Below are 14,527 nucleotides of genomic sequence, written 5' to 3' on the forward strand. Positions count from 1 at the left end.
ATCCTTTGTACAAAGTGTTCCACTTAACTATTAATAACAGACCACCCTAAAATACTTCTTGGCTTAAAATAACAGCGATTTTAGCCTGAATTTAGAATTTGGACAAGGCTCACTGAGAAAAGCGTACCTCTGATCCACTTCTCACATGGCTTGCCGGATACCTGACAGGCTGTGTTGGCTGTTGGCTCTGGGTTGAGCATTTGACAGGCACTGAAAGCCAGGGACCTTAGTTTCTTTCCATGCAGGGCTTTCCATGTGCATCACGCCATAGGTTCTCAAAGACTTCCTCACCGCATAGCGGTTGGGTTCACCAGGAGAGCTCCAATAGGGATCAGACCCTTTCCAAATAATGAAAACCTGAACAGTTTAGCCTTACCAACCATACAGTTGCATCCGGTCTTCAAACAATATCGTAAATGTTAGCCCAGATCACACTAGGCAAATTGAACCAGTGAACTAACTAATCATTTGAACGATTTAGGCAAATGGATCAATTTTTCTTTCACTTATTGAGGTAAGTGCATCAACAAATGGAGTTGTCAATTAAATGAATTCATAATATTTTCTATATTAAAAATGTAATGATGACTTCATATAGGGAAAAATAAATTTCTCATGGTGTTTTTAAAGGCCTCTGCATGTAAGTCTCTTCCCAGTCCTGTCACCACTTCCTCTAGTCTCTCACGTTTATCCATCTTACCTGGGCCTTCTTTTGACTTGTATTATGGCTCAATGTTGAGAAGTCTCCCTTTCTTACTAGACTCTAAGTTGCTTGAGAGCAGAGACTTTTTCAGTTTATGTCTCAGCAACTCTCAGCCCTGAGACATGCATGAAGTATGTGCTTGATATACACTTATTGAAAACATGAGTAATTCAACATCCCTTGGCTTTCTAACTCTATCATTCATTTTCCAAAATGGCAATATTGCTCATGAGCTACTTCACAGGGGAGCTACTTCATTCCCCGAAACTGGAAAATGTTTGGAAGTTCCTCAGTACTTTAGAACATTAATATGTTTAATATATACATTATTATTACTTCCCTGACACATAAATGGCGAATAATCCCTTTTTAACGTGTTTGTTTTGAATGTACTGGACAAATTTGCAGAAAGTAATGTATTGTTGGCTCATTTCTACTAATGGACTCCTGCATGGACTGAATAAGATGTGGTCTCTTCTATCTCTATTATTTTTCCAACTTTCAGAGTTGCTATTTATACATGCTTCTTGCCAGAAGGGTGACCATGACATGAGAATCAGTCTTCTTAAGGTTCTGTGTCTTAACAGACAATATTGGTACCTACACAATTCTAGGAGTGCCCCAGCCACATAATTACTGTGATGTAAGTATAGAGTTACATGATCTAATAGAGAACACTTGCCCCAAGGTGGAACTGTCTCTTCTCTGGAAATTTTGTGTAAGAAAACTGGGAGGTTTGGGTTAATCTCTCTGGTAGCTAAAGCTGCAAGATATAAATCATAGGTGCAAAGAGCAGGTATATTGTCTGCCATGTGGAGAAAGCCACACTGCAATATGAGTGATAAAGCTGCCACACAGGTACAGATGTTAGAGACAGAGCAATTCCTTGTAGTTTCTATGCCCCTGGATACAGCTATTTAAAGGTCCAGCCATGTCTCTGCTTTTCCCATAGCTTTCTATATATCCACTCATTTCCATAAGTTTGCCTTTTTACTTAGAGTCATTCAAATTTTCTTTCCATCATTTGGGACCCAAAAACTTCTAACTAATACAACATCAGAGAAAGATTTGAGAAATGACTCTCAGAAAATGTTTAATTAAAAGTTGAAGACTTTTAATCCCAAGTACTTTGGGATGCTTTAATATAAAGCTTACATTTTTCAAAGTTAAAAGCCTAACAAGCAACATAAACTGAACCTATTTTTCCAGACAATAGGAATAGGACCTTAAATGCAAAAACAGGATCCCAATGTTTGTGATTTACCAGAATGTAGATTTCATGAATGCAGAGAATTGCATCATTTGCCACTGTGTTCCAACAACTAGAATAGAATTCTACGTAGGGTAGGATATTAATATTTGCTGAATGAGTTACATATTTCTTTGCTGCATCTCTTCCTTATTCTCAGTAGAAATATGAAAAACTCTGATTCATTGAACTCATGCTGTAAAACAGCCATTGTACTAAAATGTCAAAATTTCATTTCATTTTTGTACCAGACATTGGGGTGGAGAGGAAGGGCAACTGTGGATTGAGAGGACTTGTTCTCATAGATGAAACAGTTTGCTCAAGGGCACACAGGTTCTGTATATTGAGGCCAGGGCTTAAACCCAGGATCTTCTGTCTCCAAAACATGTGTTTTTTTCTACCATCCCACAATCATATACTAATATGCTTCTTTATAGGGCAGAAATCTTTCATGAGGTATTAAGGTAGACTGAGGTATTAAGATAATAAAATTTTAAGCAAAATTATATATATTTTGCTTCATATATAATTGCACCTTTAAATATGAAGGGTTTAATAAATAATTAGTTCTCATTTTATAGACAAGTAAGTGGAGGTCTGTGATGCTGGCTCAGTATTCATCAATGACTTCTTTGAAAGTTTCATTATCAGGATGGAAGCTCCACTCCTGCTCCTCTTGCCTTCCCATGAGGAGACTTCATAACATGTTAGTCTCTTGTAGCTGTTGCTGCTCCACCGTATCCCTTTGTGTCTCCATCCTCAATCCCATAGCTTCTAGCTGCAAGCACCTGCTTCTCTACACTGGCCTTTTGAGGAGTACTAGGGGACTTACTGCTCCATTCCCAATGACTGATGAGAATTGATGGCTATCCCACACACAACTCCCCTTTTGGGATATCTCTAAGGCATGTTGTACACTGTGCCCCAGAAGTCCTTTGTATGGTTAAGTACTCATTACTCACAAAAAGTGCTACTAACTTACCCAAAAGTAAACCCTTTATTGGCTTCTTTCCCATTCCTGTCTCACTGCCCTATACCTCTACCAAAACATTCCAAATAAATTACTTGAACTCACACCCTTATCCAAAAGGTTTGCATCAGAGATAACCCAAACTAAGGCATCTCTCTGGCCCATTCACTCTTGATCTCTAAAAGAGAGGGTCAAATTACCTGATTGATGAGTTTAAAAGAAGACACTGAAAATTACCTTTATATTTATCTCTTTTGAAGATATCAAGTTCATAGGACACACAGGTTCAGTCTGCACTCCGCCAGGTTCTTAAGAACTTGCCCTTTGGGGAAGGTCTTAGTTAGTGATTGAATGAACAAGTCAGTTTACTTCAAAAGTAAAGTATCAGGACATATCAAAACCCTTGTAGATCTAAAATTATGTTTCCAATCAATGTTATTTGCAATACAGTGGACATTTTAGTCTTCATCAAAATTAGATTCACATGATTCAAATAACCAAAAGGTAGAAACAATGCAAATGTCTCCATAAACTGACAAATGGAAAGAGAAAATATATCATAGCCATAAAATGAAATATTACTTGGCCATAAAAAGGAATGAAGTACTGATACATGCTATAGCATGAATGGGACTTGATGGTATTATGGTAAGTAGCAGAAGAATTCAGTCATGAAAAACCACATATGATATGATTCTATTCACATGAAATGTCTAGGACAGAGAAATTTACAGAGACAGAACGTAGATTAGTGGTTGTTTAGGGCTGTGGCATGAGTTGGGAAGGAAAAAGGTGATAACTTAAGGGTGTGATGTTTCCTTTTGAGGTGAGAAAAATGTTATAACATTGACTGAAGTGATGGTTGTCCCATATCTGTGAATAAAAAACACTGAAGTGTGTTCTTTGAGTATGTGAATTATATCTCAAAACAGTGGTTAAAGTTAGGCCCACATGGTGATGCAAAATGTTAATGTTGGGTGAAAGGTACATGAGAGTTCTGTGCTCTGTTTGAGATTCATCCGTAAATATAAAATAGTCATCTCTTAAGGTTGTAAGAATCAATTGAGATATTACATATGATACCACTGTATCTGGCAAATGCTCTCTTTCTCCCTCCTCCTTCTCTAACTAAAATAGCGACCCATGTGAAGATATATCATGCGATAGCATGTATCAGTACTTCATCCCTTTTTATGACCAAGTAATATTTCGTTATATGGCTATAATATGTTTTATCTTTCCATTTGTCAGTTTATGGAGACATTTGGGTTGTTTCTACCTTTTGGCTATTATGAATCATGTGAATCTAATTTTGACATATATATCCACATGGGTCCCTGTTCTTCAATGGTTCATGATAATAGAGCAGCACCATGTCTGCGTCTGGGGCATCTGAATTTTTCTTTTCCCTAAAATCTCCATTATCCCTTATGTCCTCTTGTTACTTTACAGATGTAAGATTTGGCCCGACAAGGTGCAGTTAATATCCCTATTACTATAATTTAACAGATTTAATAAGCCAGTTCAGTTTTCAATGCCAGAGATTTGGGCAAAAACAAAACAGGGTGACATCAATAATTGATGCCAATGTGGCCCTCCTCGGCAATTGTTTGTTCTTGTTTCTTTTGCACCCCATCATAGCTATTTTTGTTATTTATTTGTGTTTTATGAAAATGGCAGCATTCCACCAGACCCACATGTAAGCCTCAAGTTGCTGATGCAGGCTTTCCTTTCCTCCTTCTGTAGCACTTGTGAAAGCCAGCACAATATTTTTGTTAGTTGGTCTGGAGTCAGTTCTGTTTCTAATTATGGGGTTTATTTTCTTCTTTTGTTTTAAAGTTTTCCCCACCCACTAGGGATGTTTCAGGGATTTGACAAAGAAGCTTTCCCTGTGGTCCTGATTTCATTGTAAGCAGCCAAGGGTGTGGAGGAAATGCCCTTGCTGGAGTGGAGGCGGGGGTTTCTAAACTTAGTCCTTTTTCTAAACTTAAAAGAGACTAAGGAAACCACAGACAAGCCATCTGATCCCTGCAGGCTTCAGTGTTTTTTTCCGTAAAATGAGAAAATTGGCTTGACTGTCTCTAAAGTTTCGCTCAGGCTTGACATTCTCTCAGAACGCAAGCATTTTCCTGAAGTTTACTGACAAGCAGTTGCCAAACACCAGAAGAGTGCTGATATGTTGTTAGCTAATATTATCTCTCATCTGTTTGCTGCATTTTGCTGGGAGATCATCAGTGGGAGCAGTTCAGTGTTCTGATGTCTGCTCTGAGGAAAGCTTTAGAGAACACAGGAAGAGGGAGTGATACAGAGGGTATATTCCTCCAACATGGGCACGGATGCTGTTGCTCTGTTACAATGCTCATGTGGATACAGAGAAAACCAACCGAAGGCTGGTCTCAGTGGCTGAAAGATGAGTATTACATAAGTGCAATTTCACTTTCTGCGTTAATCTTTGCTGAGGTAATTGCCTCCATTCTATTTTCAGTGTGTTGTTGGCAGTGCTGCATGGCCTACTGACAGTTGCTCAATAAAAATAGAGATCATACCCTAGAGAAAAAGCACAATATTTACTCGCGGCCAATGCCCCGCTTCTAGGAGCCATGGTACTCAGTTCCTCAAGAGTTAAACAGAGAGAGGTATTTTCTGGAGTTTTAACAGGAATCAAGGTTGAGTTGCATTTACAGGTTGTTGGATATGCCTGGCACACAACTTTGTATTCAAGGAGGCATCAACAATTTCAGCAAGCAGAGATCGTTCCAAAATGAGAACACCTGAAAGTTACATTCTTCTCTTCGCACACCACATATTCACCTTTAGGTCACCCTTACCGTCCATGTGCACCAGCAAATACAACCAAATGTACCTCCCAGATAACTATCTAATGGTCTACAGCACACCATCTCCCTCCCCTCTTCCCAGCTGCTATCTTGATTCAGAACATTATTATTTCTCATCTAAGTACTTCAGTATTCTCTTAAAAGGTCTCACCATCCCCAGCTCTCCCCTCAACTCCTTTCCATTGTTTGCATTGCAGGTGGAGTGATCCTTCTAGTCTGCTAATGTGACTGCTACATGCCTTGCTCAACATTCTTCAATGGTTCATGATAACATTTTAACTTCATGACAAAACCCATGAGTCTCATTATAATCTTCTGTCTGCTGATTTCACTAGCATTCTTCTTTCTTCTGTGGTACAGCTGAGCTTAGATGCTCACAGTTCTCTAAAAATCACCACATTCTTGTGACTCTCACAGCCTGGAATCTCCAATTCATTCAGCCAGCTTCTCCTCATCTTTTATGTGTCTCTCACTAACACCATCTTGAGCTCCCTTTTCTGATTCTCCAGGCAGACATAAGGACTATTTCTTTCTGATTCTAAATGCTCCATCTACATTATTCCAACATGGCAACAATCAAACTAGCATTGTCATGGTAAACTCAAGTGTGATCATCTAAAGGCTGAGACCATGTATTAGGTCTTCATCTCCTTAGCATCAAACCAGATGTAAGGTGCTCAATACATACCTAAGGAAGAGAATGGAAAGAACATTTACTAAGAACTTAAAATATGTCATATGCATGCTTGTAATTTTTACTAAAGCTATGATATTTGGAAGATAGAGAGCAGAGAGGGAAACAGTACATAGTCTATGAGCTATATCTAGCAGAATGATAAAAGTAATGGGAGGAGGGGAAGACAATAATAAAAATCATGTATTTTGAAAAGTCAATAAGCCAGAAAATCTTCTGGTCTTGGGTAAAAATTAAAAAACCATGAAAGGGAAGGCAAACTAAGTGTAATACTAAGGAAATAAGAATTTTGACTCCAAATGACTTTCACCCTCACAGGGAGTAAAAAGGCTCTGGAGTCCTCACTATTAAAGCCTCCTGCCATATTTATGGAGGATTCTGATGATCAAGCATTTAGCATGTGGAATGGATTGGAAAGTGTAAATATTCCAAGTAAGGGAAGTTCAATGATCAGTTTTCATAACCTGCAGAGTTATTAAAAGGAATTTTTAAGTATACATCTGTCTACCCATAGAATTTAATCATAGGTTACAGCAGAATTCTTCTGTTATTCTCTTAAACATCAAAGACATTGACTTTTAGTGGGGAGTATTGAGAGGTGAGGCTAGATAAGTAGCAGAGAGGAAATTATAATGAGACTTGAAGACTGTAATACGGAGTTAACATTTTAACATAAAGGATATGGGAGCTGTAATATAATTTTGAGCAAATTGTGTCACAGACACATTTTTCAGGCTAGAAGCCTCTTCCAGTTATATTCAACACAGTGGAAATGTGTAAAGGGGATGGGAATAGTGGGACCATTTAGGACTCTATTACAGTACTTGCATTAGTCCATTTTCATACTGCTGATAAAGACATATCTGAGACCGAGAAGAAAGAGAGGTTTCACTAGACTTAGAGTTTCACATGCCTGGGGAGGCCTCAGAATCATGGCTGGAGGCAAAAGGCACTTCTTACATGGCGGCAGCAAGAGAGAATGAGGAAAAAGCAAAAGCAGAAACCCCTGATAAAACCATCAGATCTGGTGACACTTATTCACTGTCATGAGAATAGCATGGGAAAGACTTGCCCCATGATTCAATTACCTCCCGCTAGGTCCCTCCCATAACATGTGGGAATTCTGGGAGGTACGATTCAAATTGAGATTTAGGTGGGGACACAGCCAAACCATAACAGTACTCCAGGTAAGAAAAGTTGCTGTTCCGAATCAAGAAAACAAGAGGGTATGGGGAGGCATAGACCAATAAGACAGGAAGGTTCTGAGCTAAATTAAGGCATATGGCCTTATCTAAGTGACCCATCCTATAATGAAGTCCAGTCATCCCTTCCATGTGCTAACTTAATGACACACTTCAAGCCCTTCAGGATTCCCCTAACAGAACCCCAGACCCACTGTTGCAGACTTAGTTGGTTGTTCACCCAATGACCATCATCTTCCCCACCATTCTTCCAGTAGAGCCCATTTCTCATTACAGAGGCTGAAAATCTACTTTCTCAGATGCCCTTGCAGTGAAGAATGGGAAACAAACATGATTCCAGTCGAAGGGATTTATGAAGAAGCTTGCTGGGAGATTTGTAGCAAAGGCCTTTCTCCTAATAAAAAGATCACAAGAGAAACAATATCCTTCTCCTACTAATCATGAGCTTTTCCATGTCCATATGTAATGGTTAGAATCAAAGCATCCATCTTGAGACCTTAAGGGAAAAGCCAATATGAGTGAGTGGAACAACGGAAAGAGCCTGTGCCCTTACTGAGGTAACCACCTACATCCAAACTTTCGTTACATAAGATAACACAAAATCTTATTTTAAAAGTTCTTACTACTCAAAGAGTGAGGTCAGTGGACCAAATGTATCAATGTCACCTGGAACTTGTTAAAACTGCAGAAGCCTGGGCAGTATTCCAGAAATACTAAATTATAACATGCATTTTAACAAGATTCCCAAAATAAGTTTAAGTTACTTTTAATTGGGTGTTTTGTAGTTTGCAGTTGGAGGCATCCTAATTAATATACACACTATACACACAGTTCCTTTTGTAACTAGAATTGATTGTATTTTTTGTTATTCTACAATATTTGACCACCTCTTCTATCAAAAATGCATTTTATTTTGTCATGTATATATAGTATGGTTAAAACTATCTATGATTATCTGACCCATGAAATTTACCCATTCTTTAAAGGTAGGCTGTATATCTTATTCCTTTTGTGTTTCTCTTGCTGCCTAGCATTAAGCTCTGTGAAAATTAGTCTTTGCAATATTTGTTGAATGAAAGAATAAAGAGTAATCATTTCTTTGAAATTCCTCTGGCCAATGAGAATTTTAGAACTCCCAGTAATTAGATAAAATGGATTCTAAGGTATGCTGATGATCTGCCTTAGGCTGTGAATGTGTTCTGTTTCCTTATGTGACCACTTTTCCAGATAGACCTCTGGTTCCACAGAGCTCTTCAGAGTCAAGATCCTTAATTAATCTTGGATCTTTGTTGTGGTGGGCCATGTGACTGCCATTTTCCTGAAGTTTGATTGCCTCATTGTCACTGGAATAACGAACATCATCTCAAGGTTATCCATGTCAAAATCACCAAATCCAGCCCTACTGGTACTACTCTAAACACATAGATTCTTAATTTAAAGCAATCAATGGCACAAATCAATCCACCATTTAGCATCAAAAATTGACCACTGAATAAGGTCAGGAAGGAAATCCCTGGCCTAGAATTCAGGAAAAGCCTAAAAGGAGCATACACATTCCATCCAGATGACTCTGCTTCCCTTAAATGTCTCTGGAAGTGGTCAAGCTTAGAGAAGCTAGAATGCAAGGCTAAATATAGAAAATTGATTTTTTTTTATTTAATAAAAAAGCATCTGTGGATTTCATAAAGTAGAAACCCTGCATATAGGTCATCCAAATAAAGAACATACACACACACAAAGAGAGAGAGACAGAGAGACAGAGAGAGATGGAGGGAGGGAGAGAATAGCTCTTAGCCATCTTACAACACATGCACACCTATGTAGCCATGTTATTTGACTTTCTGCTTTATCTATTATTTGTAAATATACCTTTATAACCCATCCCACAAATCTGTGTGCTTGCCTGCTTCCTCAGTGTTTGGCAAAGCAATAGACATTGTAGCTGTGGTGAGCAAAGCTCAAGACCTAAGAAGAAGAGTTCTAAGCCATGGTTCCAGCTCTACTCTGATGACAGGTTAGAGGTGGACCTATATCAGCCTCAGTATATTTATATAAGTAAGTCTTTAGATGATGAACACCCTTCAATTCCAAGTTTGGCGTGGATGAGAAAAATCATACAATTACTTAGAGAAAGTAGTTTCAAAAAATTCTTAGGAGTTTTGTGAAATAATTTAGAAGAGGTTGTTACTAAATCTTTTTGTCTGTTTTGACAGTTTTATCTGTTTATGGACAGCTCTCATTGGGCAAAGGAACAAACGTGATATAGCAAAATAATTCTCAGCAGTCCCTGTAATAATTCAATATTTTCAACCAAAATATTGCACCAAATTGCTTGATAAACTTTATTGCACCAAATTACTTGATAAAGCCCACAAAAAAACCACACATGGACAGTTGTGGCTATAAGTCCTCAATCATCCTTTGAAAATAGCAAATTACAGTTGCTATTTAAGGGTCTGAGAATGCCCAATAGCAAATTATATCTGTTCAGATTATGGTTTAAATTGAGAAAATCAATCGTCTAATTGGTAAGGGCAATATTTTTTTCTTATGGAAGGAAGTAATTTTGTGTTTATATTAATAAGGTTGTTTTGAGGCACTATTCACTTGAAATTCACTAAAAGTTAATTCACCAGAACAAAGAACTTGGTTAACCAATTTATAGAGTTTCCAACTTGGGTTAACAGATGACTTACTCATATTTATGATAAATACACAAGAAGCAAGGGAGCCCCAAGAGGTGCAGTGGCTTGGCCAAGCACATTAGAGGCAGAACCAGGGACACAGATTCATTGTCACTTTTGCTTACAGCAGTGATTCTCAACTAGTGGCAATTTTGTCCCCCAGGGAACATTGGGCAATGTCTGCAGATATTTTTCATTGTCACAACAAGCAGGAAGGTACTAATTGTATCTAGCAGGTAGAGGTTGGGGATGCTGCTAACCATCCTAAAACACACAGAATAGCTCTCCGACAAAGTGATGCCAAGGCTGAGAAACCCAGGGACAGAGTCACTTTCAAACATAAAAGCATGCACATGCACATACATCCACACACACACGTGCAAATAAATGCAAAGATGACAAAAGGATAAAATAGCTACCTACATTATTTCTAACGCTTGTTTATAAGCAAAATCAAGAATACTAGTAACAACAGCAAGCCTTAGTGTTTTCTATGACTCTTCTCTTTCACTCACACTTGACTTCCAATGTCAGCATTATCCTGTCATCTCTACCTTCAAACTAGATCCCCAAACCAGCTGCTTTTCACCACTTTCACTGATGACTTCTAGTTCTGGTCATCATTATCTTTAGCATGGATCAATGCATTAGCATCCTAAGTGGTTTATCTTCTTCAGCACTGTATCCATTCAGCCAGTTTTCAACTCAGCAGCCAAAATAACTCCACGAATAAAAACCTGATCATTTTCTTGTTTAAACCTTAGTCCTCCACTCAGACTAGTAACGTATCCCAGTGTGTTATTGCAAGTATGCGGGGCATATTTTTGGCTGTCACAATAAGCATGGTGCTACTGGCATTTAGTACCAGGGAACAAAGAAAGCTAATTTTCCTGCAGTGGGAGGAGTTGCAAAGAACTGAATTGTACAAGCTTTCTATCACCTCTGGTAGGATGCAATAGTTCATTGCCTACCCTACTGTCCATCTTGCTCTTTGTGCTTCAGCCATTGACCTTCTCCCATGATCCATGAGCCTGCCAATTATGTTTTAGTCTCAGGAATTTGACATTAGTTGATCCCTGCCTGAAAAGCTCTTCCCCAATTATCCACATATCTTACTCCCTCTCTTCATTCAGATATCTCACTTAAATTGTCATCTCATTAGAGAAATATTAAATCACAATCTTAACTAAATTATTAACCCCTTCCTTAAAGTGAGGGGTTAGTCTCCTGAATGTTTCTTCATTTTATTTATCAAGAGCTAACATTATTTTGTTAGTGTATTCTATTTATTATCTGGTTCCCTATGAGAAAGTGAGTTCCAACAGGGCAGAGGCTTTGCTGTTTACTCATCTTTGTCTCTTCAGTGCCTAAAGCAGTGCCTGGACAGAAAAGTTATTAGAATAATGGCAAGGAGTGAACAAATGAATGTATGCTTTCACTTAGACAAAAAAAAAAAAAAAAAAAAATTCCACTAGAAATGTGTGTGTGGTCAGAGTAGAAAGAAAAATCATAAATTTCCTCTTAACCTGATGGCGGTACATTTTAAAAACCTAACATTACAAAAAAATAAAAAATCCCACACATCAAGTATTGCTTGCAAAATTATACTTAAGAAATAGTACGAATTGTTCTGTTAATTATTTGGTGATCATATCTTTGTGGAATGAGTATTACAACTAGGTAAGGATATTTTTCTAATACTTCAGGTATCATGGATGAAAAGGGGAAACATTAAATTTGATCTATTCACATAAGATATAATTAATAACCGTATTAAGGGATACAAAATTTTATGGACTATTTTGTGCTGACGATATTAAATGTGTAAACTTAGTAGGAATGGTGAAGTAAGGAAAATTCCTCTTCATTAACTTTGGTAGGAGCTGGGAGTCTGACAAAACTGCAGTTGCCTCGGGGTCTGGATTCAGGCCAAGGAGACAAACCTCTCTCAGAGAAAAGTTTGAGTTGGGAGAGACAGGCTCCCAGCAGTCCTCTGATTAGCAAGCAGAATATGCTGTCATCTCTAACCAAACTTTTCTGAGCTCTGATCATCCTCATACATCTCCTTTAACCCCCTGGCTAAAAAACCACAGAGACGTAGCAGAGCAAGGAGAATGTTGTTATGGAAAAAGAGGCACCTGTAATATTCATCATTTGGATACATGGACCCCATGTGTTTTGGGTCAGGTTCCATAATATGAGAGCCTGCAGTGGGTATTTTGGTGAAAGTGTTTTATTAGGGGTTGCTGTCCAGAGCAGGGGAGTATAGAAAGCAGAATAGGGCTGGGGGAGAATCTAAACAAGGATGTAGTCTTAACGGGAATCTAGCTTTAGCCTGGACTTATGCAGAACTTTGGAATATGAAGTATACTGCAGAATTTGTCCTCCTAAAAGCAAGGAAACCAGCATTTCATACCCCTTTGTCAGTCATTGGCCTTTGGCCACTTAATAGGATGGGATGTCACCTCTCTGGTGAAGAGCTCCCATTCCATGGAGGACAATTCTCTAAGAAGGAAGTAGCTATAATACCTTAGTAACCAACACTCATGACAGCTGTGGGAGAAGAAGTGCCTCTATACTTTGAAGGGCACTTGGATGAGGGAGCAACAGCATTTGCCTGTCTGCCAGAGTCTCAAAGAGACATGAATCACAAATACAATTAGTTTAAAAAAAAGTACCCCAAAGTACTCTCTCTAAGTATCACTGCTTGTCATAGCATTATTCACAGTGGCCTTGGGAAGCATGTCTGGCATTCTGAGCTTTTTCTAGGGAATTCTGCTAATATAGGGCAATGTCCACATGGTATTTGTAATAAATAACATCTTCTTCTCTCCTTGAAAGGCTCTCCAAGCCTTTTATAAAGAGCCATACTAACAAGTCTCAGAGAACAGTGGAAAAAGCTAAGAAAAGATGTTAAACATCAAACTTAAAAAAAAGAGTCAATATATCAGTAACTTCGAATAATGATCAACTGAAACCATTTCAGCAAGTCCTTTAGAAATCTTATTTGCATGGTTTTGTTGTTGTTGTTGTTGTTTGTTTTTACAAATTTTCTTTTTAAAATAATTCTCTAATGAAGCTTAAGGCTTCCCAGCCTTAGCACTATGCACATTTTGGGCCAGATAATTTGGAGCTGCCCCGTGCATTGTAGGGTATGGATACAGTTTGGCTGTGTCCCCACCCAAATCTCACCTTGAATTGTAATGATCTCCATGTGTTGTGGGAGGGACCCAGTGGGAGGTAATTGAATCATAGGGTGGGTTTTTCCATGCTGTTCTCATGATAGTGAATAAGGCTCATGAAATCTGATGGTTTTATAAAGGGGATTTCCCCTGCACATGCTCTCTTGCCTGCTGCCATGTAAGATGTGCTTTTGCTTCACTTCTCCTTTGCCTTCTGCCATGATTGTGAGGCTTCCCCAGCCATGTGAAACTGTCAGTCCATAAAACCTCTTCCCCTTATAAATTACCCAGTCTCAGGTATGTCTTTATTAGCAGTGTGAGAAAAGACTAATACAGGTATTTAACAGCACCCTGGCCTCTACCTACTATATGTCAATGACATGCCTGCTCCACCTCTTCAGCCTTACAGTGCCAAATGTCCCCTGGAAGATAAAATCATTCCTAGCTGAGTACTACTGATAAAGCCAAAAAAACCTAGGACAATCTTTGGAGTCATGGCAGGGCTAGCCACTGTGTGTTTTGGGCAAGATGAAAAGTAATTCTCTAAGCCTTGGTTTTCTCATTTGTGAAATGAGAGTAATACCTACTGTACAGGCTTATTCTAATGATGTAAGTAGATAATGTTATATAGCATAGCACTTGAAATATTAGTCAGTGTTAGTTTCTTCTCTTCCTTTCCTTCTGGACCGAAATATTTTCAAAAGTAGTTTGCACTCTTATGCATAGAATAGTGGATATAAAAGACCATTTTTATACAAATATGGTTTTACTTCAAAGATCCAATGCTGATAGAGGGAAAAAACTAATTTATCCCAACTGTCCCTTTCAGTTCTTTGAAGAAAGTATATTGGAAATTTAAATAGGCATTTTAAACAGCTAACATTTTCTCAATGCTTGGATATGTGTCAGATTCTGTTCTAAGCACTTCATATTGATTATCTCCTGAGTAAATACAACTATCCCCAATTTATAGATGAAAAACAGAAGGCAGAAAGAGGTTAAGTTT

At 38.3% G+C, this 14,527-nt stretch overlaps 1 pseudogene; it reads left to right on the forward strand.

Annotated features, from left to right (window-relative positions):
• Positions 1-14,527, forward strand: part of LOC105705563 (keratin, type II cytoskeletal 8-like) — a 141,348-nt pseudogene that overhangs the window by 2,741 nt on the left and 124,080 nt on the right.

This window comes from Aotus nancymaae, unplaced genomic scaffold, assembly GCF_030222135.1.
Source record: "Aotus nancymaae isolate 86718 unplaced genomic scaffold, 86718_ANA_hifiasm-v0.15.2.pri h1tg000019l, whole genome shotgun sequence".
NCBI classification, from domain to species: Eukaryota; Metazoa; Chordata; class Mammalia; order Primates; family Aotidae; genus Aotus; species Aotus nancymaae.